Below are 27,134 nucleotides of genomic sequence, written 5' to 3'. Positions count from 1 at the left end.
CTTGTCCAGTAGAAGACAGATGTTTCACAATAGCGAAGATGAACAGCTGCTCATAGTTCTAGAAGTATGCATTTTAGAGTGCATGTTTACTAGTCTTTTCTTCTTGTTTTGGTCGATACTAGCACCTCTGAAAGTTTGTCGATGGAGTTATGGTTCAATCTACAATCTCGCCTTTGTAATGTTACAAGAATTAAAGCCGGCCGGGGTGGCCATGCGGTTCTAGGCGCTTCAGTCCGGCACCACGCTGCTGCTACGGTCGCAGGTTCGAATCCTGCCTCGGGCATGGATGTGAGTGATGTCCTTAGGTTAGTTAGGTTTAAGCAGTTCTACGTTCTAGCGGACTGATGATCTCAGAAATTAAGTCCCATAGTGCTCAGAGCCATATGAACCATTTTGAACAAGAATTAAACAGAGGCAATACTGGATTTCCTTGTATCTAAAGGAATTTGAGAAAAGTGCGCATTTACTCAAAGAGCAGTTAAAGGAATATGATATATTAGGATACAACACGTTACTAAACACAAGGACTTATAAACGATGTATTAGGTTGCGTTATAGCTGTACGTAGTTTCTGTTATCGTACGTGCTCGAAAATAGTAATGTGGAACAAGCAATTTCTTTTGAGTTCTTAAACATCACGGGATGTTTACGTCTTCCGTGTTACTTTTTCATTATTTTTATTTCATGCCTCCACCCCATATGGAGGGGGGGGGGGGGGGCATGAAATAAAAATAATGAAAAAGTAGGAAGGGGTAGGTTGATAAAAATATACGTTTTGTACAATAAAAAGGCAGATAGTCAGTTGCAAAAGATAAAATACAAAAGGTTAATATGGTGACTAATTACAATATAGACACTGATAAATAGAAAATGAGTGTCGCACACGAATATACAAAAACAGGTAGACAGTTGCATAAGGTAAAACGAGAAGGCCGATGTGTTGGTAAATTAAAATAGATACATAGATGACTGAGGAGAGGAGTGGATGTAGACTGCCGCACGGGATCAGCCGAGCGGTCTAAGGCGCTGCAATCATGGACTGTGCGGCTGATACCGGCGGAGGTTCAAGTCCTCCCTCGGGCATGGGTGTGTATGTTTGTCTTTAGCATAATTTATGTTAAGTAGTGTGTAAGCTTAGGGACTGATGACCTTAGCAGTTAAGTGCCATAAGATTTCACACACATTTGAACATTTTTGATGTAGACTGTTGGAGTATCATGGGAAAGTAGGTCGTAGGCGGGGGTTTATAAAATGTGTGTGAATTCCTAATGGACCAAACTGCTGTGGTCATCTGTCCCTAGACTTACACACTATTTAAGCTAACTTAAACTTATGCTAAGAACAACACACACACCCATGCCCGAGGGAGGACTCGAACCTCCGGCGGGAGGGGTGGGGGTTTATATGGGTAGATGACGGGATGAGGAATTGGGGAAGAGTGGAGAGGGATGCGATTCCGAACCAAGACTTATGAAGTGGGTGGATAGGATTGCAGGGAAGGAAGCCCTAACAAGGGAAGGGCTGTAGGCATCTCCTAGATGTGGTAGGACGGGTAGTTATAAGGGCAGATTTCGTGGTCGGATAAGGGAAAGTGATTAATGCTTTGTTGGGAGAGAACGTGCAGGTGTTGTGTTGGGGCTCTGAGCACTATGGAACTTAACTTATGAGGTCGTCAGTCCCCCTAGAACTTAGAACTACTTAAACCTAACTAACCTAAGGACATCACACACATCCATGCCCGAGGCAGGATTCGAACCTGCGACCGTAGCGGTCGCGCGGTTCCAGACTGTAGCGCCTAGAACCGCTCAGCCAGCCCGGCCGGCGATCAAGTATCTGTAGGGAGCTATAAAAGGAGGGAGGAGCATAAGTCCATGACACATTTGCATAGCAGTCCTCCGGGTTTTAGATCAAGCGTCATGTATTTGCTATTTTCTTTATTTAGTCTGTTGTGTCAGTTACAAATAAGAGTACCGTTTGACTCTTCTATATTTTCTGTCATGATATCTTTGAAATGGAGTACATGTCCGTATAATTCTGAGAGCCTGTGTAGATAGGAAGAGACAAAGACCATTCAGACGAATACACGTGTCGAAACGCGGAGTGAAAGCGGAATAACACAGACGGCTGGGGACCCTCCGCATAGCAACTGGTCGCTGCAGCAGAACACGGGACGCTGTGTTCGTCAGACGGCCTCGTAAAGCGTGGCGCCTGCATAAATATACCGTCTGACGGAACTAAAGAGAACGCCAGCAAGCGCTGCGCTTCCCTGCTGGCAACAAGTGGTAAACACACTGTGCAGAAAGACGCCTCTCTCACACCGGCAACAACAGCAGATCACGTGATCAACGGCACGTGTCTCGCGGAGGACAACACGGAATTAACATCCTGCGCGCATTTGCTGCCCGATTGTACTCGCAGTTCTCACTATCTCGTGTTATCTCCTTGAGGCCAATAGTTTTCGAGCATTGTTTCTCTTACCCTCTCGTGTATTATTGGCTGATAGTAATATCTCAACACGAGAGTCATTATCTATATCAGTTCGGGAAGCAATATCAGCTGTACTGAGAGTTCTTGTTCGACACACATTTGTAGTGCAGATAGGAGCGCTGTTATTTATTGTGGCAATATTGACTAATACTTTGTCGATACGGTGAGTGTTTCCTATGTTTCAGGTGTAGATTGGCTTTGTACATCAATACCAGGGAAAAAGATACAATCACTTCCCTGATCGATACTCTTAATCGATAGCAGCACCTCCCTATATGTGTTGACCACTGAATTAACCTGGTACTTTTCTTCAGTGTAGGTGTGTTATCCTAAATACTCAAAAGGAGTCCTTTAGCCTGACTGTACTAGTAATGACAGGAAGATATAATATACAGGGTGTTACAAAAAGGTACGGCAAAACTTTCAGGAAACATTCCTCACACACAAATAAAGAAAAGATGTTATTTGGACATGTGTCCGGAAACGCTTAATTTCCATGTTAGAGCTCATTTTAGTTTCGTCAGTATGTTCTGTACTTCCTCGATTCAACGCCAGCTGGCCCAGTTGAAGGAAGGTAATGTTGACTTCGATGCTTCTGTTGACATGCGACTCATTGCTCTACAGTACTAGCATCAAGCACATCAGTACGTAGCATCTTGATTGGGCCCCATGTTCTTCCACCTACGCTCAATGGAGCACGTTATCGTGATTTCATACGGGATACTCTAACTGTGCTGCTAGAACATGTGCCTTTACAAGTACGACATAACATGTGGTTCATGCACGATGGAGCTCCTGCACATTTCAGTCAAAGTGTTCGTATGCTTCTCAACAACAGATTCGGTGACCGATGGACTGGTAGATGCGGACCAATTCCATGGCCTCCACGCTCTCCTGACCTCAACCCTCTTGACTTTCATTTATGGGGGCATTTGAAAGCTATTGTCTACGCAACCCCGGTACCAAATGTAGAGACTCTTCGTGCTCGTATTGTGGACGGCTGTGATGCAATACGCCATTCTCCAGGGCTGCATCAGCGCATCAGGGATTCCATGCGACGGAGGGTGGGTGCATGTATCCTCGCTAACGGTGGACATTTTCTGTAACAAAGTGAAGTCACGCTGGTACGTTCTGTTGCTGTGTGTTTCCATTCCATGATTAATGTGATTTGAAGAGAAGTAATAAAATGAGCTATAACATGGAAAGTAAGCGTTTCCGGACACATGTCCACATAACATATTTTCTTTCTTCGTGGGTGAGGAATGTTTCCTGAAAGTTTGGCCGTACCTTTTTGTAACACCCTGTATATGGTGTTGCGTGTATTTTTATATGTTGTACCTTAATATGTACGTTTTTTCTCCCGGTCGAACAACCGTCCCACAAACACGTCACAAACTTTACTACCATAGGTTTCTGTACAGTCGTACTGCACCGCTCAGTGGCCTACACGTGTGAGTATAGACTAAGCGTTTTACGTCCACGCGTACACACTTCAAGATCTGACCTGTTACCCAGGGGAAAAAATAGGCATTAGTGACTTGCTCTTGCCACATGTACTTGGAGGTACTAAAACTGAACTAAATTCCGTCCGAACAGGTTTTGAAGACCCAACGGTACCGACCGAGCCCCGCGTCATCGTCACACCACGTGTGCCACTGGATGCAGATATGGAGGGGCATGTTACCAGCACACCGCACTCCCGGCCATCCTCAGGTTTCCTGACCGAAGCCGCTGCTTCCCAATCACATAGCTCCTCAATTGGCCTCACAAGAAGTGAGTGCACCCCGCTTGCCAACAGCGCTCGGCGTAGCGGACGCCATCTTGCGAGTTTGTAAAACTGTTTAATTTAGGACCCATAAATTTCGTCCGCCTTCATGAACCTATAGTCACTGGTTACTCGAGCCGATGGTGCTCTCAAATCGTCGGGTAAAATTAGCTCAATGGCGAATAATTAAAGATTAATTACGACGACTTTGGAAACAACAATTTGTTCAACTCGAGGTGCATATCAAACGATGGCTGAGCTGTACCACGCAGCAGTAGATACTGGTGACAGGCTTTGTTGCCAGTCCACGAAAAGACTGCACTCTACAATGCGACATTATCGACTGTTTTGCTGTACCATAAACTCCATAAAACCTCAATTTATCTAGGACAGGGGTGGGCAATTGTTTTGGCTCGGGGGCCACATTATAGAACAGAGGTTAGCGGAGGGCCGCACCTTATAAACCTTTCACTTCTAATGCCTGATATATACTGGCAGTATGCCCAAAATTTTTATAAAAATGCAAGTTTTCTTTATTTCTAATCACATATCACACACAGAGTTGCTATTTCGGGTGTAGCAGTGAAAGCATTAAAATGCATTGATTAGTTAGCTTTACATTTCATAAAAGGTATCATAAAATTCTTCAATATCTGTGCTTTCGTCCACTGCCAGCGAAAACCAAACAAAATCTTCGCTCACAGTCTTTAGCTGCTCTGCAAGTTCGTCACTAATTAAATCAATGCGCCGCGCTGTAGTCCTCGTTGACAACGAAATGCTCTCAAATTTGGTTTTGACCTCAGGACACATGGGGACTGATGACCATAGATGTTAAGTCCCATAGTGCTCAGAGCCATTTCAGCTAAAATCTCGGGACACAATACAATTGCACACTCTACCATGCACTGTTTAATACACTCGCCATCCGAAAAAGGTTTGTTTCGTTTAGCAAGGTTATAGACGACCATGAAACTTGCTTCTGTAGCACTATTTTGAAGCCGTGTTTGCTTCTTAAATAACGCTTCTTGCTTGTTCAAGCGTTTCACGAACTCCGCTGCTTTTATCTTTCGTTCTTCATCTGAAAGTTTGCAGCCAAAGTCACTGTGTTTTGTTTCGTGATGTCGTTTCAGATTGTACTCCTTGAATACGGCAACTGTATCATGGCATAGTAAGCATGCGACTTTATTTCCTGCATCAATAAAGAAATATTTGGTCGTCCAGTCTTCATTAAACAGACGGCACGTATCACCGACTTGACGCTTCTTCTTAATCGTACAAAAGAGGAAAGGCCGCTGGACCTGATGGGGTACCAGTTCGTTTCCACACAGAGTACGCGAAGGAACTTGCCCCCCTTCTTGCAGCGGTGTACCGTAGGTCTCTAGACGAGCGTAGCGTTCCAAAGGATTGGAAAAGGGCACAGGTCATCCCCGTTTTCAAGAAGGGACGTCGAACAGATGTGCAGAACTATAGACCTATATCTCTAACGTCGATCAGTTGTAGAATTTTGAAACACGTGTTATGTTCGAGTATAATGACTTTTCTGGAGACTAGAAATCTACTCTGTAGGAATCAGCACGGGTTTCGAAAAAGACGGTCGTGTGAGACCCAGCTCGCGCTGTTCGTCCACGAGACTCGGGGGGCCGTACATCTACATCTACATCTATACTCCGCGAGCCACCTTACGGTGTGTGGCGGAGGGTACTTATTGTACCACTATCTGATCCCCCCTTCCCTGTTCCATTCACGAATTGTGCGTGGGAAGAACGACTGCTTGTAAGTCTCCGTATTTGCTCTAATTTCTCGGATCTTTTCGTTGTGATCATTACGCGAGATATATGTGGGCGGTAGTAATATGTTGCCCATCTCTTCCCGGAATGTGCTCTCTCGTAATTTCGATAATAAACCTCTCCGTATTGCGTAACGCCTTTCTTGAAGTGTCCGCCACTGGAGCTTGTTCAGCATCTCCGTAACGCTCTCGCGCTGACTAAATGTCCCCATGACGAATCGCGCTGCTTTTCGCTGGATCATGTCTATCTCTTCTATTAATCCAACCTGGTAAGGGTCCCATACTGATGAGCAATACTCAAGAATCGGACGAACAAGCGTTTTGTAAGCTACTTCTTTCGTCGATGAGTCACATTTTCTTAGAATTCTTCCTATGAATCTCAACCTGGCGCCTGCTTTTCCCACTATTTGTTTTATGTGATCATTCCACTTCAGATCGCTCCGGATAGTAACTCCTAAGTATTTTACGGTCGTTACCGCTTCCAATGATTTACCACCTATGGCATAATCGTACTGGAATGGATTTCTGCCCCTATGTATGCGCATTATATTACATTTATTGTAGACGCGGGTTCACAGGTGGATGCCGTGTTTCTTGACTTCCGCAAGGCGTTCGATACGGTTCCCCAAAGTCGTTTAATGAACAAAGTAAGAGCATATGGACTATCAGACCAATTGTGTGATTGGATTGAATAGTTCCTAGATAACATAACGCAGCATGTCATTCTCAATGGAGAGAAGTCTTCCGAAGTAACAGTGATTTCAGGTGTGCCGCAGGGGAGTGTCATAGGACCGTTGCTATTCACAATTTACATAAATGACCTTGTGGATGACATCGGAAGTTCACTGAGGCTTTTTGCACATGATGCTGTGGTGTATCGAGAGGTTGTAACAATGGAAAATTGTACTGAAATGCAGGAGGATCTGCAGCGAATTGACGCATGGTGCAGGGAATGGCAATTGAATCGCAATGTAGACAAGTGTAATGTGCTGCGAATACATAGAAAGGTAGTTCCCTTATCATTTAGCTACAAAATAGCAGGTCAGCAACTGGAAGCAGTTAATTCCATAAATTATCTGGGAGTACGCATTAGGAGTGATTTAAAATGGAATGATCATATAAAGTTGATCGTTAGTAAAGTAGATGCCAGACTGATATTCATTGGAAGAATCCTAAGGAAATGCAATCCGAAAACAAAGGAAGTAGGTTACAGTACGCTTGTTCGCCCAGGGTGGGGATCCGCACCAGATAGGGTTGATAGAAGAGATAGAGAAGATCCAACGGAGAGCAGCGCGCTTCGTTACAGGATCATTTAGTAATCGCGAAAGCGTTACGGAGATTATAGATAAACTCCAGTGGAAGACTCTGCAGGAGAGGCGCTCAACATACCCTCACCGAAGAGTCAAGCAGTATATTGCTCCCTCCTACGTATATCTCCCGAAGAGATGAGGATAAAATCAGAGAGATTAGAGCCCACACAGAAGCATACCGACAATCCTTCTTTCCACGAACAATACGAGACTGGAATAGAAGGGAGAACCGATAGAGGCACTCGAGGTACCCTCCGCCACACACCATCAGGTGGCTATATATATTACGTTGTACTGCTGCACAGACAAAACACAAGTAAACCACCCGAGAAAGAAGAAAATTGCTCTGAACGTCGTACTATTCACTCGGCGCGGGAGAAATACAGCGCTCCCATCAGCCACCGCGTGGAGCATAAATTTGCGCCAATAGCAGGATGCATAGTGCTTTTTTCCTTGCCCCTGGTGGCTGATGGTAGTGCTCCCATAATACACCGCAGCCACATACAGCTAAGTTGGTTGCGTGACTGTAGAGACACCTGTCGGTAGTGCGCAGTATCAAGTAGCGCAGACGCTCGCGGATTTTTTTAGCCGCGCGGGGAAGGGATATTTTGTTTTTCCTATGATTTTTGTAAATGTCTTGGCGGGCCACACAAAACCCCTCCGCGGGCCACATGGGGGCCGCGGGCCGCTATTTGCCCACCCCTGATCTAGGAGGATGTAGTCGAATAGGATAGCTCACAGTAAATAGCAACAGGTGTTATTTTGTTATTTAATACTTCTGACAGCCGGAGAGGCCGTGCGGTTCTGGGCGCTACAGTCTTGAACCGAGCGACCGCTACGGTCGCAAGTTCGAATTCTGCCTCGGGCATGGATGTGTATGATGGCCTTAGGTTAGTTAGGTTTAATTAGTTCTAAGTTCTAGGCGACTGATGACCTCAGAAATTAAGTCGCATAGTGCTCAGTGCCATTTGAACCATTTAATAGTTCTGCAAGCAGTGAAGGAAACAAAAGAAAATTCGGAGTAAGTATTAAAATCCATGGAGAAGAAATAAAAACTTTGAGGTTCGCCTATGACATTGTAATTCTGTCAGAGACAGCAAAGAACTTGGTAGAGCAGTTGAACGGAATGGACAATGTCTTGAAAGGAGGGTATAAGATGAACATCAACAAAAGCAAAACGAGGTTAATGGAATGTAGTCGAATTAAATCGGGTGATTAGGAAATGAGACACTTAAAGTAGTAAAGGAATTTTGCTATTTGGGGAGCAAAATAACTGATGATGGTCGAAGTAGAGATGATATAAAATGTAGACTGACAATGGCAAGGAAAGCGTTCTTGAAGAAGAGAAATTTGTTAACATCGAGTATAGATTTAAGTGTCAGGAAGTCATTTCTGAAAGTATTTGTATGGAGTGTAGCCTTGTCTGGAAGTGAAACATGGACGATAAATAGTTTGGACAAGAAGAGAATAGAAGCTTTCGAACTGTGGTGCCACAGAAGAATGCTGAAGATTAGATGGGTAGATCATATAACTAAAGAGTAGGTATTGAATAGAATTGGGGAGAAGAGGAGTTTGTGGCGCAACTTGACAAGAAGAAGAGACCGGTTGGTAGGACATGTTCTAAGGCATCAAGGGATCACCAATTTAGCATTGGAGGGCAGCGTGGAGGGCAAAAATCGTAGAGGGAGACCGAGAGATGAATACACTACGCAGATTCAGAAGGATGTAGGCTGCAGTAAGTACTGGGAGATGAAGAAGCTTGTACAGGATAGAGTAGCATGGTGAGCTGCATCAAACCAGTCTCAGGACTGAAGACCACAACAACAACAACAACAACAACAATACTTCTGCAAGTTGTGTCGCATGTGAACGAGGTGAACACCTGTTGGGAAGTAGAATGTTGCGTCGTGACTGGCAACTCTGGTGGCAGAGTGGAGGCCCCCAGGTTGTCACGGAGCAACGAGTGTTTCGAGTGCGCAAGAAGGCGGCGCGCGATAAAGCACTCGACGGAGCCACTCCAACTGGAGGGCCAGTCCGCCAGATTGCAAGGACACTGCCTCGAGAGTCGAGAGCGCCCCACCTGTCTGCCACTGGCGCAGCCGCTTCCCAGCCAGCACGGCGTTCACACTCTCTCCAGTACTGTTGCGGCTCTTCAAAGCAAAGCCGCTAGTGTGGATGGACCAATGAGCAAAGGCGCGTCGGTGCAGCTACACTTGTGGTTTGATAACAGACACCTCTCTCAATTATGACTGCTGTTTGGACAGTGGTCAGCAGAATGAAGCCCTCTTCTGAAGGAATCAATGAGTGAAGTACTGACTTTTTATTTCTAAAAGTCCTGTGTTATTCCCAGATGAGTAGACCACTCAGGCAGCACTCGATAACGTTTGTGAACTCTAAAACTGCTCATTTGAGGGATCACAAATTAAAACAGTTGATCAATTTTTCGTTTCTGGACTTCTATCTTTTGCATAACACAAGTTCATTACTTTTTATCCAAGCATATGACGCCATCTACCGTATATAAGTCAACTAATTCCGCCGGAACAGCCGTGAAGGCCCAACGGTACTGACCGGCCGCCGTGTCATCCTCAGCCCACAGTCGCCCCTTGTAAAAGACATTGCTTTCCCCGAAAGTCGATAAAATTTTTCTTGTGCATTACCTTGTCATAGTACGTATGTATCATTTATTTAAACTATTCTTTTATTTGTTAATACGCCACATTGTTTCTTCATTCATTTTGCTACTGTTTTATATTTTATATTGTACGAATATGAATGTTCTGGTTTTCTATGCTTTGTAAATCTTTGGTTAGGGTAGAAGAAGTACTTTGTCAGAGAGAGCGAACACTATCGATAGAGAGCGTGCGAGTTGGTGTGGTATCGTGGCCGACCTCGGGTGGGGAAACGTTGCAAAGTTCGGCGTGAAAGACGGTGATACGCGGAGGAACAATTAATTACAGTGCGTCCGCTGTGTCAATAGGAGATCCTGCATTGTTAAGGGAACAGTAAAACCTGAAAAGTATATCGAGTGTTTGCGGTGACGATTTTACATTGTGAACTTGTGACAATCAGCCGTGAACCAGACACCATTGTCGTGTGGAGACACTAACTGTTAGAACTGCGTGCAAGTGGAACAAACCAATATGTTAAGGAAAAGAACAGTGCTGGGATTTGATCAAGAAACATTTATTATATCATCCAAACTGTCTTAAAGACGACGACGTAAATTGAACTGATGTTTAACGGACTGTTATAGTGATAAACACATGTGACTGTTTTCCTGTGGCAACACGGTGAAAGAACTGTGCGAGGTATTGGCGTTAGCCGGCTATATATCGTAAATACTAAAGACATTGCATAACTCCGACCTACCCGCACCGCGTGATTAATAAACTTTTAATAATAAAACGTCGCGCGCGTAACAACGCACACATTAGAACTATTATTATCGCGCCACTGCTGCCAGCTGATTCGACTACAACGGAGACGTGGACCACCGCCGTAACTGGAATGTTAATGAAACAGGAGGATCCATCATTATCTTCACGCCACGAACCAGGATTAACTTCACACATCGTCCGGGCGGACCACCGCTGACGTCATCGCACTGCCTGCAGCAACAGTTAAGACATTGAAAGAAAATTCTTACGCTCTCTCTCATTTCAAAATTAAAGACAATTGCAGTTAAATTATATATTTTAAACATACTGTCACAATATCAAGGTTCAATTTTATTTAGTTCCAGTAAATATTCTTTCCATTATTTCGTCTTGTTGACAGTGTTGAAAACCCGCCAAATTAAAGTTCAAATAATAATTTTCTTTCAAAATTCTTCTCAGACTTTTTGCTGTTCATCATATTTTTATTTTAATGTTTGTGTGTAACTTCTTTTGGAGGGAGTGCATATTTTATTTTTTGTGCAGTAAAATTAGCTATCATAAAATTACGTATATTACCAGCTCATGCTGTCCGACATTACTGCTTGAAAACTGATCAATAGTATTTTTGCACCTATTTTCTCATTGGCTGTCAACTTCAAAATAAAATTACGTATCTCGTGGGCATCTAGCAGATGCGTGATGTCTATGTAGGCCCCCTACAATAATTTTTTTTTTTTTACTTTTGCTGGTTTACTGGAATTGTATTGACTTTAATTGTTCATTTGGCCCCCGTTAAAGTGATTTATCTCATCTATATAATAATTGTACTGAATTACCTAATTTATGTTTTATTACATAAACATTGGCTTACCATATTTAGAATAAAATTGACGTCTTATTGGCCCCACATAAGATTCTGAACGTCCTGATAAAGACTATGCCATTTTTTTTTCGTCCATGATTAACAGGGGTAGTCAGATTCCTTGTATAGGTCATGTTTTATTATTTAAAAGGTTTTTTTCAGAAGTAGAGAACCAGTTTCTTTACACGCTGGATGCGGATACGGAGGGGCAAGTGATCAGCACACCGCTCTCCCGGCCGTATGTGAGTTTACGAGACCGGAGCCGCTACTTCTCAGTCAACTAGCTCCTCCGTTTGCCTCACCGGGGCTGAGTGCACCCCGCTTGTCAACAATGCTCGGCAATTCATATGGTCACACATCCAAGTACTAGCCCAGCCCGACAGCGCTTAATTTCGGTGATCTGACGGGAACCGGTGTTACCACTGCGGCAAGGCCTCAGCCTATGTATTATAGAGGGGGACTTGGTAATACAGTTTTAATAAGGAACCTATGTCCAGAATTGTACTGTTTTGATGAAAAAATGATTTTCGGATAAAAAAGCAGGACAAAAGATAACGATCTTATAGTTACCACTTGGATAGTTAAAACAGTAAAATGGTTTCTGGAACACCTTCTCAGTATTTATCAGTATTACAAGTTATATTTATACAGCCTCCATTAGGAAAGAACAGGTTTAATCTGTAACAGCAAAAAGTACAGGTCATCTTTCACATGAACAATGTTTTCCAGTTTCCAGACACGGAGATAATACTCTCTAATGAATTCTTTGCTGTTTATACTGATCTATTTCGTAATGCCGAAAATACTTTTCGGATCCGTGTTGTTTTGGCAATCCTCATAATTGGCAGTGGCTAATCGACAGCAGCAAACATTGAAACCGAATTACAGTACGGGCAGAGTGTGCAAGTGTGACTTTCCGGCAGTGAGTTGCTTGCAGCGAAAATTTGAGGTAGGGTGGAACGGACGACGGATTTTAACCCCTCTTAGAAATTCAGGTATTAAGACGAACTAAGTGCTCAGACTGGACAGCGAAGACTTCTGGCATTCGGGTAAGTTCATTTATGGAAACCAGGATTGTCGGATGGAGACCTGACTCAAAGCTGCTGCTGCTGATGACGATTACCGTAAATAAAAAGGAACTCAACTACGTGGCTATCAGTCCCTCTATCCTCTCATGCCTTCCGAAGACTTAAGAACGATCCTTTTTTCTCCTCTCTTCGTTTATCTGTTTTGTACCAGGTACATGAAAGGAGAAGGTTTGCCCTACTTCATTTTCCACATAGTAAGGCCTTCGGATATTGAAATATTGGAGTGAATCATCCCCTGTAAAACGAAATATCAGCTGTAAAGAAAATACCTTGCAAGTAAACTGAGCTGGACGGAGATTAGTAGGCACTTCTTTCACATTCGCATGTAACTATCAGTTGAGCCACGCTAGAAGGTCCCATTGCCTTGTTTCAGAGAACGCAACCGAGGATTTGGGATGTTTTTTTTTTTTTTGTTAAAGGACTTGTAGTCCGGGGTGATATGTTACAATACAGCATCACCGGTCTATTGCGGTCTAACTGTGGTGGTGAGGCAGTAAATTTCTACAGGGCAGTGACTGCGTCACTGCAATTCACTTTGGAGGTGTGGCGGTGGGACTTGTAGTCCCGTACCACCCTCTCACGGTGATAGTACTACATGAGCCGGGCAGAAAAATTTTGCCTAACATGTGCAGGTGAAGGTGTGGCGGTGGGACTTGTAGTCCCGTACCGGCGTTTATTTTTGAGGATTTGGGATGTTACGTCACTACGTTTGTATATAAAAATACTGTAATTTTAACTGCGAGAAAGGCAGGCGCATAGAGATGATAGTCTCGGAATAACAAAACTTAATTTTAGACGTGGACAGGGAGAGACGCCAGAAATGTACGTCTGCCCTGATACCGTTTTCTGTCATTAATTGGTCACGGCAGAAAAGAGAAAAATACATCAGCTCTTCCAGATATAGTCTCTCCTACGACAGCGTTTGTTTGCACAAGGTATTTACATTTCAAATTAGCTGTTGAGAAATTCGTTGCAATAATACTAAAGAGGTATCAGTCGAGATACAGATGTACTAATTGTTTTTGTGCGGTACTCTGACATCACCACCAAATAAAAGTAACCATAAACTCTGGATTCGTACATCTGAGAAGTCCTCAGTTGTTATTATATCTCAGTACATTGAATAACTAAAATAAACAAGTTGCACCGTACTTACGCCTAGGAAGATTTCTGGAGACACTCACCTGCAACAAAAAGCAATGTATCAAATATGGCAAGAATGAAAAACAAGTGATGAACAGTAAAAATTACGAACTTTCGTAATAACTAGAAAAATTAAGTGTCTATCTACAATGACAATCACCCAATGAATACAAAGAGTTACTCTTATTTATATCTACGATGATGATGATGTTTGGTTTTTTGGGGTGCTCAACTGCGCAATCGTCAGCGCCCGTACAAATTCAAATTTTTACTCAGTCCAGTCTAGCAACTGTCACGAATGATGATGATGAAATGATAAGGACAATACAAACACCCAGTCCCCGGGCAGATAATATCCCCAACCCGACCGGGAATCGAACCCGTGACCCCGTGTTCCAGAAACGCTAGCCACTTTTTTTTTTTTTTTTTTTTTTCTCATTTTGTTCTATATTGTTCGTTGACTTTGTTCGTGGCGGATGACACTCGTTCAGCTTGTTCGTTGATCCGTTCACTCAGTTTTTTTATTACAGAGGGAAGCTAAACCCTCTGATCGAACACGCTGGGCTACCGTGTCGGCGTCACTAGACCACGAGCTGCGGACATTCATATCTACTACTATATTCTGGAGGTCGTTTTACGATATGTACCACAGGTCACTTCGTATACCATTGTAATTTTGCTCCTTTCATGTTGCATTTGGGAATGGAAAACTGGAAGGAATATCGTCATTAAGCGAGATACAACATTCAGGAGGACGGGAACTCAGTCCCTCTAATTGCCGGAATAATTGCTGTGAAAAGGACGCAGACAATTCTGGCCTTCAATCCTTTCCTAATCCAATGTTGTTCTCAGTCTCTAATGGCGGCTTTGACAGGAGGTTGGACATTAATCGTATCTCTCTGTTTTTTTTTTTTTTTTTTTTTTTTTTTTTTTTCCAGTACAACTGTAAGAAACTTTCCATGTGTTCTCAACTTTCTCTGATTTTATCTCCATGATCATTTCGCGTGATAAATGTGAGAGGAAGTAATATGTTGCTTTATTCTTATTACTGGTAAAATCTCTAAAACACTCCATCATAGATCACATTAGAAGCACTTACTGGAAGAAACGTAACTTGCTCCAGAGATAAATTATATACACATCACTTTTTAAATAACTTATTAACCGAGACAGAAGGCCAAACATAATTTAAATGTAGCACAGTTCTCTCTCTCTCTCTCTCTCTCTCTCTCTCTCTCTCCCTCCCTCCCGCTCTCTCTCCCTCTCCCTCTCTATCTATCTCTCTCTCTCCCTACCTCTCCATCTCCATTTTTCTTTTTTCTTTCTTTGAAGCCATGTTCTTAATTTTCTGAAGGCATTCGATGTAATTCCCCACTATTCCCTAGACACGAAAACATAAAGTTATGGAGTATGTGGTGGGTTTCAGGGCCTTCTAACAGACCGAAATCAGCACATCGTTATGAAAGGAGGGCTGTTACTGTCTATGATAGAAGAACTGCTCGAAAAAGGTGCACCATTTGCATATCTGCAAGAGGAGCAGGAAATAAGACTAGGCTTTATGAAACAAAATGTAATTTTGCCGTGAAATAAAGACAAAAATGAACATGAAAATGAAGACAATGTTCGAAAGTGCTCATCAGTGAATCTGACTTTGACTAGATATTTGTATAAGCGTTTCTTAAAATTACTGCAGCCAGTCACCTTTTATTTCATTCTTCAATTTTTTTTTATTATTCCATTACCGGTTTCGTACCGCCTAGCGATTCACCGTCAGATGGTACATTTATTAATTGTCTGCAGCAGTGTGGGAGTCGTGTCACTGTGGTAAATGTATAAATGAAACATGTATTCTGGAAAACAAAATGAATTTGTATGGTGCGAAAAGTGGCAATTGACTCTAAACAATGAAAAGTTGGTTGGTCGCCTGGTTGATTTGGGAGGGGCGACGTCATCGCTCCCATCGGACTAGGGAAGGAAACCGGTCGTGCAGTTTGAAAGGAACTATACCGGCATCTGACTGAAGTGATTTGAGGGAATTCACGGAAAACCTGAATCAGGTGGCCGGACTCGTGTCTGAACCGTCGTCCTCCCGAATGCGAGTCCAGTGAACTAACCACTGCGCCACCTCACTCGGAAAACAATGAAAAGTGTGAGGTTCTCACATGAGTACTAAAAAAGAAGTCCGATAAATTTAGGTCACACGATAAATCACATAAATTTAAAGGCTGTGGACTGAACTACATATCTAGCAATTGCAATTACGAGTAGCTGAAATTGGAACTGTACACTGAGGAAGCAGTAAAGGAAACTAAAGAAAATTTTTCAGTAAGTATTAAAGTTCAGTGAGAAGAAATTAACACTTTGCCGATGAGATTGTACTTCTATCAGAGACAGCAAAGGACTTGGAAAAGCCGTTGAACGGAATGGAGAGCGTCTTGAAAGAAGGATATAAGATGAACATCAACAAAATTAAAACAAATAAAATGGAATTAAATCAGGTTATGCTGAGGGAGTTACATTAGGAAACGAGACTCTTAAAGTAGTAGATGAGTTTTACAATGTAGGCGTCAAAGTAACTGATGATGGGGAAGTAGAGAGGACATAAAATATAGATTGGCAATGTTAAGGTAAACATTTGTGAAGGAGAGGAATTTATTCATATCAAATATACATTTAAGTATCAGGTAGTCTTTTCTGAAAGTATTTGTATGGAATGTAGCCATGTTGGAAGTGAAACATGGAAGATAAACAATTTAGACAAGAATAGAATAGAAAATTTTCAAATGTGGTGCTAAATGTTCGAATGTGTGTGAAATCTTATGGGACTTAACTGCTAAGGTCGTCAGTCTCTAACCTTACACACTACTTAACCTAAATTATCTTAAGGACAAAAACACACCCATGCCCGAGGGAGGACTCGAACCTACGCCGGGACCAGCCGCACAGTCCATGACTGCAGCGCCATAGACCGCTCGGCTAATCCCGCGCGGCTGTAAAACAGAAAAGGCGAACCAAAGACTGCGTTTGTTTGCGAGAACACTTAGGGGATTCAACAAATCTACCAATGAAATCGTCTGTTTGTCCTCTTCTGGAGAATTTCTATACGATGTGGGATCGGTACCAGAGAGAAAGAGGGTCTCGAAAATGGCCACCGGAGGGCAGCTCTTCTTGTGTTACGCGGAAGTGAGGAGTGAGTGCCACGGATATGAAGCGGGAACTCGGTTGCGGTCATTAAAAGTGTTTTTCGTTGCGGCGACGTCTTTTCACAAAATTTCAATTTAATTACTAGTACTTTCTCCTCAGAATGCAAAAATATACTGGTGTGCAAAATTTAAAGATGAAAGTAACTTACGCATGATGTGTCACTGACAAGTAAGTTAGTTCGACGATAATTGGACCATAAGTAGAAAAAACTGCTACAATATAATACACGGGATGAATGAAAGAAATACGTAATGAGACGAACAGAAATGACACTTTTATTCAAAGATAATAACTACAGTGGTCACCGCGATTTATGTTGGCCCCCTGGACATTACAATAGGCGGGACATGGTTCTTACACCGAGCGAAATGGCGCATTAGTTAGCGCACTGGACTCGCATTCGGGAGGACGACGGTTCAAACCCGCGTCCGGTCATCCTGATTTAGGTTTTCCGTGATTTTCCTGAATCAGTTCAGGCAAATGCCGGGATGGTTCCTTTGAAAGCGCACGGCCGAACTCCTTCCCCATCATTTCCTCATCCGACTGGACCGATGACCGCGCTGTTAGGTCCCCTCCCCCAAATCAGTCAACCAACCATGGCTCTTAATATGGTGTGTCATCACCATGAACAGCTCTGCATGCTCTGCAATGTCCTTCCATGCCGGCCACAAGGTTGGTAAGGAGTTCTTGTTGTACAGGATGGTCGTTGGTGCACGTGGACATACTCCAATACGTCTCTGCAACGCATCCAGCAAGTGCTCGGTGGCATTTAAGACGGAGGAACCGGCACGCTAGATCAGTCACTGAATATTCTCTCGCTCCAGGAGGTCCTCCACCTTGCAGCTTGATTCGGTTGCGCATTGTTATGCATAAGAATGAAGTCAGAACCGAATGCAACCCTGAAAAGACGCACATGCAGAATGATTGCTGCGTCACAATGACGTTGACCGGTAAGTGTTGGTAGATTTGCACGCCGGTACCCTCATGCAACATTGTGTGTCCCCGCACCATATTACTTGGACCACCGAAACGGCCGTGTTCGACAACGCTGTATGCACCCCTCATATGGCGAGAGGTTGGAGGCGAAGTGAAAAGCACTCCCATCAACACGCCTGAAAAACTGGAGAAGCCAATCATTGTATTGTCAAGCTACACGACATAATACAGAATTTTTTTAAAGATTCCGTAACGAACTGCCGAGATCTGTGGAGTATTTCATCCAAACGAGAGGACGACACTTTGAACAGGTACGTCATCAAAATGTACAGGGTGATTCAAAAAGAATACCACAACTTTAAAAATGTGTATTTAATGAAAGAAACATAATATAACCTTCTGTTATACATCATTACAAAGAGTATTTAAAAACGTTTTTTTTCACTCAAAAACAAGTTCAGAGATGTTCAATATGGCCCCCTCCAGACACTCGAGCAATATCAACCCGATACTCCAACTCGTTCCACACTCTCTGTAGCATATCAGGCGTAACAGTTTGGATAGCTGCTGTTATTTCTCGTTTCAAATCATCAATGGTGGCTGGGAGAGGTGGCCGAAACACCATATCCTTAACATACCCCCATAAGAAAAAATCGTAGGGGGTAAGATCAGGGCTTCTTGGAGGCCAGTGATGAAGTGCTCTGCCACGGGCTGCCTGCCGGCCGATCCATCCCCTCGGGTAGTTGACGTTCAGGTAGTTACGGACAGATAAGTGCCAATGTGGACTCTCCATACAGTTGATTGTAGAATTTGCAGCTCTCTGCTAGCTCTGCGAGTCGATTTTCCTGGGCTGCGAACAAATGCTTGCTGGATGCGTGCTACATTTTCATCAATCGTTCTCGGCCGTCCAGAACTTTTCCCTTTGCACAAACACCCATTCTCTGTAAAGTGTTTATACCAACGTTTAATACACCACCTATCAGGAGGTTTAACACCATACTTCGTTTGAAATGCACGTTGAACAACTGTCGTCGATTCACTTCTGCCGTACTCAATAACACAAAAAGCTTTCTGTTGAGCGGTCGCCATCTTAGCATCAACTGACGCTGACGCCTAGTCAACAGCGCCTCAAGCGAACAAATGTACAACTAAATGAAACTCTATAGCTCCCTTAATTCGCCGACAGATAGTGCTTAGCTCTGCCTTTTGTCGTTGCAGAGTTTTAAATTCCTAAAGTTGTGGTATTCTTTTTGAATCACCCTGTAAATAGTATTGCACTTCTTATGGCATGGACTAAACAAGTCATTGGAAACCCCCTGTAGAAATAGTGAGCCCTGTTGCCTCTATAGCCGTCCATAACTGCGAAAGTCTTACCGGTGCAGGATGTTATACACGAACTGAGCTCTCGATTACTTCCCATTAGCGTTCGATGGGATTCATGTCGGGCGACCTGGGTGACCCAATCACTCACTCGAATTGTCGAAAATGTTCTTCATACCAGTCGCAAAGAATTGTGGCGCGGCGACATGGCGTACCGTCATCCATAAAAATTCCATCGTTGTTTGAGAACATGGGAGTCCATAAAAGGCTGCAAATGGTGTCCGAGTAGCCGAACATAATCGAGGGCCCAGGCCATTCCATATAAACACCAGACCGCACCATTACGCAGCCACCAGCAGGTTGCACGGTGCCTTGTTGACAACTCGTGCCCATGGCATCGTAGGTTCTGCGCTACACTTCAACGCTACGACGAGCTCTTGCCGACTGAAATTGGGAAACGGTTTTCCGGTCGTCTAGGATCCAACCGATATGGTCAAGAACCCAGGAGAGGCGCTGCAGGCGACGTCGAGCTCTTAGCGCAGGCACTCGCGTCGGTCGTCTGCTGCCATAGCCCATTATCGGAAAATTCCGCCGCACGGTCCTAACGAATATGTTCGTCGTACGGCCACATTGATTTCTGCGGTTATATCAAGCAGTGTGGTTGTCTGTTAGCAGCAACTACGGAAAGTCCGCTGTTCTCGGTCGTTAAGTGAAGACTTCGGCCATTTCGTTGAGACGTAATGCCTGAAATGTGGTATTCTCGGCATACTCTTGACACTGTGGATCTCAGAATATTGAATTCTTTAACGATCCCCGAAACAGAATGTCCCATGCTTCTATCTCTAACTACCATTCCGCGTTCAAAGTCTGTTAATTGCAGCCGTGCGACCGTAATCACGTCGGAAACTTTTCCACATGAATCACCTGAGTACAAATGGCAGCTCCGCTAATGCACTGCCTTTTTATACCTCGTGTACGTGATACTAAAGCCATCTGTACATGCGCATATCGCTGTCCCATGACTTTTGTCACGTCAGTGTATTTCACACGGTAGTCAGTGGCAGCTCGTAACCATGCTCTCGCAACTACCTCGCAAATTGTTCGTTTGCAAATACATATTTGCTGGAACAGTTGTGCTTCTATTATTGCGTGCTTTAAACCGTGTCAGTTTTGCGCATTAATTACGGTACATCCTGTATACGTTACACGCCCGCTTGGTAGGCCGTGCGGCCTAACGCACGGCTTTCCGGAAGGGAAGAACCGCCTGGTCTCCGGCACGAATCGGCCCGGCGGCTTCGTGTCGAGGTCCGGTGTACCGGCCGGTCTGTGGATGGTTTTTAGGCGGTTTTCCATCTGCCTCAGCGAATGCAGGCTGGTTCCCCTATACCGCCTCAGTTACGCTATGTCGGCGATTGCTGCACAAACAAGGTCTCCACGTACGCGTACATGATAATTACTCTACCACGCAAGCATAGGGGTTACATTCGTCTGGTGTGAGACGTTCCCTAGGTGGGGGGGGGGGGGGTCTACCGGGGGTCGAAACCCACAATAGCCCTGGGTTAGTTGTGGGGCGGCGGAGGGATCAAGTGGACTGCGTAAGTTGTCGTGGGGTTGTGGACCACTGCTGCTGCGGCGGGGACGGAGCCTCTCCGTCGTTTCTAGGTCCCCGGTTAACATTCAGGGTGTCCGAAAAGTCTTTCCCTGATTACATAAATTAATAACTCAGGCTAGAAGTAAGATACAAATATGAAACTGGTGTCTAATTGTTTACAAGCTATCAAAGTTTTTCCACACATCACTAAACTCCCACTTCCATTGTTGCCCAATGACAGAACACGTCGATATGACTTTGCGGTCGAAATGCTAGCACGTATTGAGGACGATGATGGTTATCTCAGACGAATTGCCTTTTCCGACGAAGCGACCTTTTTTGTCAGTGGAGTATTGAATTGCCATAATATGCGCATTTGGGGTTCACAACCCCCTGGCGAGGTCATGGAGTGCACCAGAGGCAATCCAAAGGTGAATGTTTGGTGCGCACTATTGCACGATCGAATTATCGGGCCATTCTTCTTCGCTGAGGGTACCATCACATCTGCAGTGTATCTGGACATGTTACAACTGTATGCTGTTCCTCGGCTGCTTCAGAGTCACTCCGATGCCTTGTTTCAGCAAGACGGTGCACCGCGCCATTGGGGTTTGGACGTCCGTGCCTATCTCGATATGACCTTTCCTGGACGATGGATTGGTCGTGATGGGCCAACGGTTTGGCCTCCACGCTCTCCTGACATAACACCATTAGACTTCTTTTTATGGGGTTATGTCAGGGACGAGGTCTACCACAGTCGTTGAATCGATCCCTGCAGTGATGTTGGCTAATGTGTGGACGGAAATTGAATATCGCCTAGATGTGCTACGTGCTACCAAGGGTGCTCATGTGGAAGTTTACTGATGTGTGAAAAAAAAACTTTGATAGTTTGTAAACAATTAGACACCAGTTTCATATTTGTATCTTACCTCTAGCCTGAGTTATTAATCAATGTAATCAGGGAAAGACTTTTCGGACCCCCTGTACAATACAATACGTTATACCCGAAAAAAGTAGCATCCAATACGGGAATATCGTCTGTGTGAAGGGTAGGTTACAGAGTCAATAGGTTTTGGAAGGTCAAGATCTGCTCTTCAAGAAAGTTAATTCCTTTGCATCGCCAAGGCACGTGACGTGCCGCAGCCGACGAATGTGGAGCGCGTGGCTGCAGGATCTGGCAAGTAATTGGCATGTGGACGCTAATCGGAGTGCAGTTCGCCGGGGTCGGTGATGGCCCGTAAGTGCCAACGGCGCGGACTGCGGCCCAAGAATAGACCGAGAGCGTGCCAAGCGCCGGCGCGGAGCGCCCCATCACCTCACCTCTGCCGCCTTAACGGACAGCGGGCAGGGCATGGCTTCCCGGCAGATCCACAGCCTGCGCTGGTCAAGGAGGAGCTGTCACAAGGGGGTGTTAATTTCCAACAAATCATTTCCAGATATGTTGTCGCGTCGTCGTATTGTTTATAGATCAAACGTAAAGCAAGTCTTCTGGTCCAGACTGTATACCAATTAGGTTCCTTTAGGAGTATGCTGATGCATTAGCTCCATACTTAACAATGACATACAACCGTTCGCTCGCCGAAAGATCCGTACCCAAAGACTGGAAAGATGCACAGGTCACACCAATATTCAAGAAAGGTAGTAGGAGCAATCCACTAAATTACATACTCATATCGTTACGTCGATATGCAGGATTTTAGAACATATATTGTGTTCGAACATTATGAATTACCTCGAAGAAAACAGTCTACTGACACACAGTCAACATGGGTTCCTGTGAAACACAACTATCTCTTTATTCACATGAAGTGCTGAGTGCTATTGACAAGGGATTTCAGAACGATTACGTATTCCTGGATTTCCGGAAGGCTTTTGACACTGTACCGCACAAGCGGCCCGTAGTAAAATTGCGCGCTTATGGAATATCGTCTCAGTTATGTAACTGGATTTGTGATTTCCTGTCAGAGAGGTGACAGTTCGTAGTAATTGACGGAAAGTCATCGAGTAAAACAGAAGTGATTTCTGACGCTCCCCAAGGTAGTGTTATAGGCCCTTTGCTGTCCCTTGTCTATATAAACGATTTGGGAGACAATCTGAGAAGCCGTCTTCGGTTGTTTGCAGATGACGCTGTCGTTTATCGACTAATAAAGTCATCAGAAGATCAAAGCAAACTGCAAAACGATTTAGAAACTATATCTAAATGGTGCGAAAACTGGCAGTTGACCCTCAATTACGAAAAGTGTGAAGTCATCCACATGAGTGCCAAAAGGAACTCGTTAAACTTCGGTTACACGATAAATCAGTCTAATCTAAAAGCCGTAAATTCAACTAAATACCTAGGTATTACAATTACGAACTACTTAAATTGGAAGGAACACACAGAAAATGTAGCGGGAAGGTTATCCAACGGCTGAGTTTTATTGTCAGGACACTTAGAAAATGTAACAGACCTACTAAGCAGACTGCTTACACTACGCTTGTTCGTCCTCTTTTAGAATACTGCTGCGCGGTGTGGGATCCTTACCAGATAGGACTGACGGATTACATCGAAAAAGTTCAAAGAAAGGCAGCACGTTTTGTATTATCGCGAAATATGGGAGAGAGTGTGACAGAAATGATACAAGATTTGCCGGCCGGAGTGGTCGAGCGGTTAAAGGTGCTACAGTCTGGAACCGCACAACCGCTACGGTCGCAGGTTCGAATCCTGCCTCGGGCATGGATGTGAGTGATGTCCTTAGGTTAGTTAGGTTTAAGTAGTTCTAAGTTCTAGGGGACTTATGACCACAGCAGTTGAGTCCCATAGTGCTCAGAGCCATTTGAACCATTTTTGATACAAGATTTGGGCTGGAAATAATTAAAAGACAGGCGTTCTTCGTTGCGACGGAATCTTCTACCGAAATTCCAGTCACCAACTTTCTCCTCCGAATGCGAAAATATTTTGTTGACACCGACCTACATAGGGCGGAACGATCACCACGATAAAATAAGGGAAATCAGAGCTCGTACGGAAAGATATAGGTGTTCATTCTTTCCGCGCGCTATACGAGATTGGAATAATAGATAATTGTGAAGGTGGTTCAATGAACCGTCTGCCAGGCACTTAAATGTGATTTGCAGAGTATCCATGTAGATGTAGATGTATAGGCGACTGTTGCAAGTGTCCCTCATCAGGTGACGTAAAAATGCCGATCTGACTGTGGCCGACAAACATGACGAGCGGGTGACCCAGTGGTCAGCATACTGGACTCGCATTCTGGAGGGAGAAGGTTCGAGGCCCCATCCAGCCATCCAGATTTAGGTTTCCCGTCATTTCCGTAAATAGTTCCAGGAAAATGCCTGGATGGTTCCTTTGAAAAGGGCACGGCCAGTTTCCTTCCCTAACCTTTCATAATCCGTGTTTCAGCTCATTATCTAATTACCGCGATATCGCCGGGACGTTAAAACCTGTAACCTTCCTTCCTTCCTTCCTCCTTTCGGTCACATACCCGGAAAAGTTTTATTGAAGATGATGCGCAGTGCTTATCGAATGGCTGATGATGACGATGGCGATACCAGTGGTGATAATATCGAACTTGAAAGCTGTCTATCCCAATCGCAACCTTCGCTACTGACTGTACTTTCGCGTATTACAAATCGGAGACACTCTGCAAAGATATACTTATATGGATATGTTGCCTGTTCTTTCGGACATATCTGAAAGAACAGACATCATTGATGACCTGCAGCTGTCTAGAATGAAATTAGAATTATATATTAATACCTTCAGCTGCTGATGGGCGTTGATACAAGTCAACGGGGACAGGTGAAAATGTGTGCCTCGACCGGGACTCGAACCCGGGATCTCCTGTTTACATGGCAGACGCTCTACCCATCTGAGCCACCGAGGGCACAGAGGATAGCGCGACTGCAGGGACTATCTCGCTCACGCCTCCCGCGAGACCCACATTCTCACCTTGTATGTCCACACACTACATTCGTAGTGTCCCTACCCAACACACTCATCACTCGTGGAAGACATTCTTACCAAGTCCCGTAAGATTTCTGGGAATATGTGTGCATCCGCACAGAAGGAGGTCATGGCCGATATTGCCAGAACTATGTACTTATATGGATATAGTGTCTGTTCTTTCGGACGAGTAATGAGTGTGTTGGGGTGGGACACTACGAATGTAGTGTGTGGACATACAAGGTGAGAATGTGGGTCTCGCGGGGGGCGTAAGCGAGATAGTCCCTGCAGTCGCGCTATCCTCTGTGCCCTCGGTGGCTCAGATGGATAGAGCGTCTGCCATGTAAACAGGAGATCCCGGGTTCGAGTCCCGGTCGAGGCACACATTTTCACCTGTCCCCGTTGATGTTATATACGCCCTTCAGCAGCTGAAGGTATTAATATATAATTCTAATTTCACTCAGCAAAGAAGTTTTCTGTCTCGAGTAATCGATCTCTGGAAGCATATCTTCCTTTGACTCACTATCTAGAAGTATATATGCACACTTTGAGGGCTAATCAGGGATTAACACGCCTTATGGTGCACGGGGAACGTTTTATTTTGAGTGTACAAAGGGAATCCGTCGCTGGCGCTCCGCATCGGTTGGTGTGCAGAGACACTACTGTGATTGAGTGAGATATTAAACAGGACTGAAGTTAGATTCAGTTGTTCATTCCCATTCCTGTTTACTGGTTCGTTCAAAAATGGTTCAAATGGCTCTGAGCACTATGGGACTTAACATGTGAGGTCATCAGTCCCCTAGAACTTAGAACTACTTAAACCTAACTAACCTAAGGACATCACACACAGCCATGCCCGAGGCAGGATTCGAACCTGCGACCGTAGCGGTCGCGCGGTTCCAGACTGAAGCGCCTAGAACCGCTCGACGACAGCGGCCGGCTTACTGGTTCGTGTTGCAAGACTCTGTGTAGTGGTGTTTACAGCATTTTCAGATAGTTTCAAATAGTGCAGCACATGACCTCAGTTCATGGCTTGTAGAAAATAAACTAACGCTAAATCACAGTAAGACACAATTCAACAAAATCTGACTTTTTAATTTCACAGAACGGGCATATGATAAGTGAAACTGAACAGTCCAAATTTCTAGGTGTTCAGATAGATAGTAAGCTGTTGTGGAAAACCCACGTTCAGGATCTTGTTCAAAGACTTAATACTGCCATTTTTACTATTCGAACGGTATCAGAAGTGAGTGATCGTTCGACACGAAAATTAGACTACTTTGCTTATTTTCATTCGCTATTGTCGTATGGTATTATATTTTGGGGTAACTCTTCCCATTCTAAAAGGATATTTTTGGCTCAGAAACGGGCGGTTCGGGCAATAAGTGGTGTGAGTTCACGAACCTCTTGTCGACCTCTGGTCACGAGTCTGGGTATTTTGACACTGGCCTCTCAATACGTATATTCCTTATTGTCGTTTCTTGTTACCAATATTAGTTTATTCCCAAGAATAAGCAGCTTTCACTCGGTTAATACTCGGCAGAAATCAAACCTACGTTTGGATCGGACTTCCTTAACTCTTGTGCAAAAAGGTGTGCAGTATACTGCTACATCCATTTTCAATAAGCTGGGACTCGAATTCAAGAATGTTAGCAGTAATCCACGCGCTTTCAAATCGAAACTGAAGAGTTTCCTGATGGGTCACTCCTTTTATTCTGTCGAGGAGTTCCTTGAAAAATTAAGCTGATTTTTATAGTATTGCTGACAGCGTTTACTGAAACTTATGGACCGACTTTTTAAGGTTCATGAGCATTTATTTTTATCTGTTATTATGTTTATGTTGTAATTTCATATACTGACACGTTCCATGACCTTGGAGATTTGCTCCTCAAGTTGGTCCTACGGAACCTGACGAGTAAATAAATAAAATAAAACTGCGTGAAATGACCGCAGTGATCAGTATGGGACGTACGACGAACATATCCGTTACCACAGTGAGGCGAAATGTAGAGTTAATTGTCTATGGCAGCTGACAACCGTCGCGAGTGCCCTTGTTAACAGCACGACACCGCCTGCGGCGCCTTTCCTGGAAAACCGCGGTCTGGTCAGATGAGTCACGACTTTACTTGGTAAGAACTGATGGTAGGGTTAGAGTGTGGCGCAGAACCCACGAAACAGTGGACCCAATTTGTCAACATGCTATGCAAGCTGGTGGTGGCTTTATAATGGTGTGGGCTGTGTTTACATGGAATTAAGTGAGTCCTCCGGTCCCACTGAACCGATCATTGAGTGGAAATAGTTATGTTCGGCTACCTGGAG

The 27,134-nt window shown here is 44.2% G+C and overlaps 1 protein-coding gene and 2 non-coding genes across 3 annotated transcripts in view; 1 reads left to right on the top strand and 2 right to left on the bottom strand.

Moving 5' to 3' along the window:
• Positions 1-27,134, bottom strand: part of LOC124617321 (receptor-type guanylate cyclase Gyc76C-like) — a 480,924-nt gene that overhangs the window by 404,078 nt on the left and 49,712 nt on the right. The window lies entirely within an intron of this gene.
• On the bottom strand, positions 24,683-24,757 carry Trnat-ugu. The gene has a single exon. It is a non-coding gene; the product is annotated as a tRNA-Thr (tRNA).
• On the top strand, positions 25,123-25,197 carry Trnat-ugu. The gene has a single exon. It is a non-coding gene; the product is annotated as a tRNA-Thr (tRNA).

This window comes from Schistocerca americana, chromosome 1 (genome assembly GCF_021461395.2).
Source record: "Schistocerca americana isolate TAMUIC-IGC-003095 chromosome 1, iqSchAmer2.1, whole genome shotgun sequence".
Lineage (NCBI taxonomy): Eukaryota > Metazoa > Arthropoda > Insecta > Orthoptera > Acrididae > Schistocerca > Schistocerca americana.
The sequence above is the reverse complement of the archived record's forward strand: the minus strand, read 5'-3'. Positions and strand labels throughout refer to the sequence as shown.